The sequence below is a fragment of the Echinops telfairi genome, unplaced genomic scaffold (genome assembly GCF_000313985.2).
Source record: "Echinops telfairi isolate 266 unplaced genomic scaffold, ASM31398v2 ScPeMD7_52;HRSCAF=179, whole genome shotgun sequence".
NCBI lineage: Eukaryota > Metazoa > Chordata > Mammalia > Afrosoricida > Tenrecidae > Echinops > Echinops telfairi.
The window spans coordinates 312,953-321,272 of record NW_022103950.1 but is presented as its reverse complement, the minus strand read 5'-3'; positions in this window follow the sequence as shown (position 1 = coordinate 321,272).

Here is an 8,320-nt window from a genome sequence, read left to right as displayed (position 1 = left end):
AACCATTCCTTAAAACTTAATGAGGTGGGTTATTTGCTTCTTTTTTTTTTTGTATATGAGATCCAGGGATATTGAGCTTATAGGGAAAGCAAATAGAACAAAGGTTTCAGGGGGAAGGGGTGTATACAGGAGTGGGGACGTAAGAGGGAGATGATATCAAGGAGTCCAGGAAGGAAAAGTATGCTTGAAGACTGATTATGGAAGCAAGTGCACAATTCTGTTTGGTGTGATTAAACTATGGAATAATCTGACATATGTATTAACTCCCAAGTTGCAGAAACTTTAAAAACAAACAAACAAAAAACATAGCTCCAGGTACAGGTTTTGGGCTCGCACTAAATATGAGCTCTGACTTAAGAACAATTAGTTCTTACATCATGGTTCTGCTCAATACTCTCCCTCAGGAAAGGAACACAAATGAGACAAGTGCTATAGCAAAAATGGTCGAACAACCCTTTCACAAGGGTCATCCGATGCATAACAGTAGCAGAATTAGTTATGAAGTATCATCAAAATAATTTTATGGTTGGGGGTTACCACAACATGAGGAACTGTATTAAAGGGTCATGGAATTAGGAAGGCTGGCGACCACTGATCTAGATGGTCTCCAGCTGTCAGATAAAATAGTATCTGGGGTCTTAATCGCTTGTCTAAAGATAAGCAGCCATTTAAGTGAGATGTCAACTAAGTCCACATGGAAGAGGCACACCATCATCAGTCACTGAAGGATTGGAATCCATATAATCCAAAGTTGAAGGAGGGATCAGTATCAGAGCCTAAACTGTGAGAATCTGGTGTGCAGAAGGCTATGCATGAGAGTGGGAGCCCAAGATTCTCTGGTGGAACGACATAGGAAATAAGCATCCAGAGAATTCCATCTATCTAAAATTAAGGGTTTTGGAGGAAAGTGTCAATAAACAGAGTGCTTAGGAGAGAGGAGTATAGAAGATCAAAGGCATAAATCTGACCTGCATTGTTATAACTTTGTCAGCAGATCCACCCTCTGATGCAGGCTGGACCTGATCTGGTTCCCAAAATTTTCTGTAATTTTTGTTTGTATTGTTTTCTTGGGTTTTTGTTTGTTCATATAAGAGTGTATCTCAGAGGTGTTAGGTCAATGGAGGTCACCCTCTCTAAGTTGTATTATATACTTTTCTGTTTTTTTAGTATAAAAAACCCAGGACCAATTCACCTATAGGAAGAGCAAGTAGAATAAAGGGTTCTGGGGAGAGAGGGTACAGTGAGGTGGGGAAGGGGGCAAATGGTAGATGATGTCAAGGAGTCCATGTAGAAAAAGATTGTTTGGAACAGATTGTGGTAACAATTGTACAATTCTACTTGACATGTTTGAAATATGGAATTATATGATAGATGTATAAAATTCCAACTCTCTCTCTATATATATATGAATACATATATTTAAACTTTGTGAGGACTCACTGGCCCCTGACCATGGCCTAGTCCCTAAAGAAAACATGGAATGTATGCATTGCTCATTCAAACTCACCACTCTCACAAGGGACACTTGTCCTGGTAGGCAGCACTGTCATCACTGCCTGTGACCTGAGAATGTGCTGATTGAGCATGTGCTGGGCCTTCCAGGACTCCAATCAGTAGGTTTACCATAGCCTCAGGAGGAGAGTACAGCCCTGCATTTATGCCTCATGGACAGGCCACACCACTCCATTCATTGCCTTTGGTGATGACCACGTCAGGAAGACAGGATTGTCCAGGCAGTGGCAGCTCCACAAGGCCTGAGGTAAGTGCCGCTCAGCACCAATGCCTCTCATCTCCCCCCTACTGGCTTCTGAGGTGACAGAAAAGATAGCAAGTCTGCTCTTGTAAGACCCTCTGGTGGGCCCCAAGGGTAGCCAAGCAGCCATAGGACCTTTAGTCCTAGAAAGGAACAGCCACAAGCCAGGCTTCCTCGGGTCACTTAGTTGGTCAGAGAAATCAGGACATGGGGTGTGCAGTACCTGGAAATGTCTAAGACCTTTTGTCTCACTCTTGACTTCATTGATCCTGATCCACCCCCTGGGCTCCATGATGTTCCACCCACTTTGTGGGTAGAGGCAAATCATGAAAGGCTTTTCCCAAAGTAGGCCTCCTACTTTGTCGTGTATGTGTAAATGTCATGGACTCTTAGACTGTACGATGAACTATGATAGCAAAGTACCACAAGGATGATCATAACGATGGCAATGATGCCTATGCTGCCCCTTGGACTTGTGGTGAGGAAATTATCACAATTACACTCTATCACCTAGAATATGCTGGTCTTATGTGCCTGAAAGGTCTGCTCCCATTCCACTTGTGCTCATGACAATCGCTTTATGGCAACTAGAAGATGTATGAAAATATAGGGGTGGAATTCAATCTGTCAATCTGGTCATAGGCTGGTGGTACCTCCTTGGGGACATAGCCTTCTCATAAGAAGGACCCTGAGAACCTCCTCTCTTTCCCCCTCCTCCTTCCTGCTTGCTGGAACTCTGCCACAGACCCTGAGAGATGCTGGAGCCCAGCCATATTTCCACCGATCTTGGATCCACATGGCCCTGCACCCACCAGCCTGTGATCTTCCTGAGTTCTGCATCATTGCATGTGGCTCTGTGAGTCTGAAGCAGAACTTATGGACTAATGTAAAGCTGATGAACGTGAGTTGGACTGGGCTAGGATACTTGCTTGATATGTAATTACTTCTATATATGAAGCTCTTTTGTGTGTGTGTGTGTGTGTAACTTCATCGATCCTGATCCACCCCCGGGCTCCGTGGTGCTCCACCCACTGTGTGAGTGGAGGCAATGTACGAAAGGCTTCCCTCTGTCCACTAGAGCCAGTGCCCCTGTCTCTTCTCCCAAAGTAAGCCTCCTAGTTTGCCCTGTACTTGCAAATGTCATGGGGTCTTCGACCGTACAGTGAAATATGACAGCAATTTACCATCAGGATTTGTTTCCGGATAGTCAACCCAACCTAACACATTGCTCCTCATGAAACTGTGTAAAACCCACATTCTAAAGATGCCCATGATGAGGTAAGCAAAGCTCAGACAAGAAATTCACACCGAATGATGGGGGGAGTGCGGAGCGGAAATCCAAAGCCCATTAGTAGGTCACTGGAGATCCCCTTGCAGAGGGGTCTCGGGGAGGAGATGAGCCAGTCAGGGTGCGATGTAACAATGATGAGAAATACAACTTTCCTCTAGTTCCTAAATGTTTCCTCCCCGATCCCACTACCATGACTCGAATTCGATCTTGCAAGTCTGGCTAGACCAGAGGAGGTACACTGGTACAGTTAGGAACTGAAAATACAGGGAATCCAGGATGGATGAGCCCTATAGGACCAGTGGTGTGAGTGGCAAAACAGGGAGGGTAAAGGGAGAAGGGGTAGGAAAGAGGGAACCGATTACATGGAACTGTGTGTGACCTCCTCCCTGGGGGACAGACAACCGAAAAGTGGATGAAGGGAGACGTCGGACAGGGCAAGAAATGACAAAATACCCATTTATAAACTATCAAGGGCTCATGCGGGAGGGGGGAGCGGGGAGGGAGGGGAAAAATGAGGACCTAATATTGGGGGTTTAAATGGAGAGAAAATGTTTTGAGAAACGATGTACAAATGCGCTTTACACAATTGATGTGTGTATGGATTGGGATAACAGTTGTATGAGCCCCTAATAAAATGTTAAAAAAACAAAACAAACAAACAAACAAAAAAGAAATTCACACCAGTCTCCAGTCATCAGCAGGTACCAAGGAGCAGGACAAAGAACCAGGTCATTAAAAAAAAAAAAAAAAAGAACCAGGTCATTTAGATGGAAAGGCCTTCTCTCTCTGTTTCTTTCCCTCCCTTTTGCTTTCTCTTGTTTTCTCTCTATCTCATCTCTTTCTTTATCTCTGTATCTCTCTCCTGTTTATTTGTCTATCCCTCTTTGTCACCTTCTGTCTTTCTTTTTTACCTTCTGTCTTTCTAGCATTGTCTCCCTTTCTCTCTCCAGACACATCTCTTTCTGTCTCTCTATCTCTCTGTCATTGTCTTTCTCCGACTTTGTCTCTATTTCTATAGCTCTGTCTCTCTGCCTCTTTATCTTTCTGTGTGTCTCTCTGTCTCCTCCCATTTTCATAGTCCATCCAGACTAGCTCGGGCATCGACGCTGCAGTGACCACCAGCAATGCATCCACCTCTCTGGTCATCATCATCATGGCAGAGTGGCTCAGCTCCCTTCATCAGGGTCCTTGATCACATGCCCAGGTTGCCAATACCGCATGCAGGCTCCAGTTTTAGAATTTTGGATATCTTGACTCACAGAACCTGCAGCAAAGCTCCTGTGCAGAGAGGGTTAGCAAACACCGGCAACAATCATTAGTACGGAATAATGACAATCCATATGACTTAAATTCCTCCAGGCTCAGATGGGAAGTTTTAGACTTTCACCAAACTGGTCATCTTATGTGAATTGCTCCAGGACTCAGAGGCACCTGAGATGTTCTCTTTAAGGAGCCAGGTCCTAGAAGCAACATCTGACAAAGCCACTGAAGAAAGAAACAGGTGCTAATTTACAGTTGAGAAAAAAACCCAGACTGAAGCAAACTGCCATGGACTTTATTCTGATTCATAGCAAACCGAAAAGACAGAGAACTGTTCCTCTGGGTTTCTGAGATGGTAACTCTTTTTCTTTTTAGTTTTTATTTTATTGGGCGCTGGTACAGCTCTTATCATAATCCATACATATATCCAGGCTCGCCCACTGCCACCTTGGGCCCTCAGAAATGCCTTTTCTGGCTTAAAACCTGCCTGATCCGTTCTTTCCCAGGAATGACTAGGCTCTTGTGAGGGCCACGCCTCCGTCCCCCTCCCCCATCTGGGCCGCGGGCCCTAGAGACGGAGAACCGCCCGCGCGCCCTTCCCAGACCTAGCCTGCTCGCCTCACTCCAGCTCCCCCTCCGCCCGCACCCCACCCCCTTTCCAGGTCCTTGGCTGCAGCTTTCAAAAAGGACAATGGGATCCTAAAGTTGCGGGGTTGGGCTTCTTCTTTTTAAAAGTCCCAGCTTGGAGAGGGCCGGTGGGGGAGAGGGTCGGCGACCTAGCCAGCACGACTCGCGTAGTGCACAAGAGCGCGCTCTGCAGAGGCGGAATAGCGGTTCCCCGGGCATCTCAGGAGGGCCGGTAGTGGGCCGGGGGGCATAGCCTGGTGTTTGCGGGCTGGCCCGTTCCCCGGCTTCACCTCGGTTGCCGCAGTGTGCTCTCCTGCCTGCCCTCTGCCCTGCAGCCCCCTCGGGCGCTGCCGGCGGGCCGTGGGCTTCCCGCCCGGGCCCCCTGTGCACCGCACCGCCCTCTCAGTCGGCTTTGCTGCGCGCCGAGTCCCCCGGTGGGAGATCTAGTGTCTGCCTTTCATCCCCGGCGCGCCCACCGTCACCCCCGCCTTCCTCGTGCCCCGGGCCGAGGTCGCCGGGTGCCCCACAGCCCCAGCCGGCGCTCCGTTCTCCCGGGAGGTGCAGCAACTGTGCTGTCGGCTGGTGGGCGTGGTGCAGTCCGCACTGCGGTCTCTACGGCAGCCCAGGGCGGACAAAGGGCGTTCACACAGGCCCGGTTCCCCGCTCTCCCCACCGCCAGATTAAAAAAAAAAGACCGAAGAAAATGCTTGTTTTCAATTAAAAAACCAAACCCCCCAAAGCATAAACTCTGGTCATCTGCCTCTGCATTTGGATTCAGACACTTGTCCCCAAAACAAAAGGCTGCAGGGTGGTGACTGGAGTTGCAAACCTGGTTCTTTTGTTTAAGGCACTGATTTAACGTTTCAGCTTAACAAAAAAAAAGCCATAGTGATACTTTATTCAAAGGGTAGGGGTGGTGGTGGATCAAGACTCCATTTTTATCGTGAAATGCTTCTGTGAGCATCTCAGTTTTTCATCAGAGAGGCTCCAATTCGGTATATTGCACATCTCCTCCACGCCCCGGGGAAGATTTCACCCGGACTGACTTTGGGTGTGGTTGCTGTAGAATCAATGACTTCTGGATTTTGATAGAGTCCTTTGTCAGCAGCGTTGCTGGGGAGCGTCACCATTCGAAGGGGGTTTTCTACCTATGAAATCATCTGAGCCACTTGGGGTGGTGCAGGGAGCTGGGTCATTCATCACCCTCCTTTTAGAAATGAGCAGCCAGGGATCAGCGAAGGATTGGGGACTGGTTCAAGGTCACAGACCGCTCACAACCGCCCCCAGGGCCAGTACTGCAGCCACACTGGTTTTCGGGCCCAGTACCGGATGCTCCTGCAGAGAGAGCAGATGAGCACCAGGGAGAAATTTCAAATACAGCCATCTTCAGAGCTGCCTTTGTGCAGTCATGCACTTGTGGCATCGCCGCAGGCAGGGAGGTGGCTTAGCAGTCGCCTTCTTTGTTATGCATCATCCTTTCTGAATGGGAATTCCTCCTGGGGTTTGTTCCAGGGGCTTACTCATTAGAGGGTCTTTACTCTTTATTTGAGTTTTTACACTAGGACTTACTCAGATCTGCTTTCTTAATCCTTTTAATAAAAAAATGATTTATTTTATATAGAAGAAAGGGCACATATCATGGGGAGAGGGGCTTCTAAAATTTTTGTGGGGGGTTGGGCCGGGAGGGGGAGGATTCCATGAACATTTCAGTTTTCCATGAACATTTGTGAAGCCCCCCTAGTAGATGGTCGGCTCAGTGAATTGTCACAAAATGAACACCCCTGCCCTGTCCAGCATCAGGCATGACCTGCTCCTTACAGGCCCATCTCTGATTCCCTTTCCAATCACCAGGCCGCCCTGATTTTAAAAATGCCTAGTTTGCTCGGGTTTTTGTGAGGAACTCTGAAATGGCTTTATCGATCCCATTAAGCCTCAACCAAGTGAGTGAACAAGGCCATTTCCTATGCCCAGTAACAGATGCAGCCTTTTCTCCAGACTGCTCTCCTGGGTCCTGGTCTCCCGTGCAGCTCCTGCTGCAGCATCTTCCAAAGCTTAGTGAATAATACTGCTCCAGCAGCTTTTCAGAGGGTCTCAGGGGGCCTAGCAAGCAGGCAGGTTGACTGTGTCCCCCTGTGGGTGATACACTGCCTCAGCTTTCGGGTCACAGCTGGGGCTCCTCCAGAGGTCACTCTGCCAGCACTGTGGTGGTTGTTTGTGACAGTGTGTTGTGCTGCATGAAGCAAGATGGATCTCTTCCAGGGAGTGGGGCTCTGCATGTGTATGGCAGGCTGGGAAGCAGTTCATCTTCTGTTACTCTCCCTTCCTCCTCCCCCTCCCATCTAATCAAGGCTCTGTGGGTTTAGGGACCTTGCAGACTTGGATTCTTGCCATCTGATTATCGAGGGCTCTGACCAAGAGAATAATCTATAAGTCTGTAGGGAAATGCTGGTAATACCGTAAATCCACAGGCTTGAATCCTCCCAATGTGAATGCTTAGCAAGTGCTTCTTAAAGACCAAGGTGGAGAAATGATCATTCCAGTCTTTTCAACTATATTCCAAAAGCCTAATTGTGGGATTTGGCTGGATCTTCTCCAGAGATGGAACAGGAGTCTTTCTTTGGTCTCATTTTATTTATTTCATACATAACACCTTACACCAAACCATTGTCTCTCTCAGCAGCTCCCATTCCATACGCCCCCTCTGCTGCCTCTGATTCTGCCCATAAAAGACTTAACAGTCTTCCTTCTTGTTCAGTAGAGCCCCCATGTTTCTGGATCCTTTTAACCCACAGAGCACATCCATCCATGCTTGCAAACAGAATTCTAGAGCCCTGTGAAAGGAGTTTTCATTTGACATTCTCTAAGGAACTGAAACATAAAAGAAATACTAAGTATTAATTTGTTGTTTTCAATGACTGTGAAATAATGTAACATCTCCAGTAAACAGTGGGAATCAGCAAGCTCTGCCTGGGCTGTTAGGTATAAATTGGGCTGATTACATTGTAACCCAGATGCTTATTTACTGATTGTCTTCTGTGTTTGAAATAGTGGGCGTCACAGAAAATTCTGGAGAATGTTACATTTATCATAGGCCTCTTGGTACTTTTCAAAGCCAACAAGCAGATGGATTTTTGCTTACACTGCTTAAGGGCTATTAGCCACTAAGGGTTCTGCAGGCTATGCTGAAATACAAGCCTGTCCCCAAATTTAATGTCATTAAACTGGTGATTCTCTAGTGCTTGCTTCGGCGGCACATATACCAAACTGGTGACTATCTGTTAATCTTCTTCAAGGGTTTATTTTTTTCAACAATTTCCACCTTTTATGGCAATAAATAAATTATTTTTGAATAAAAAAACAAAACCAACAAGTGAACTAAAATCAATGGA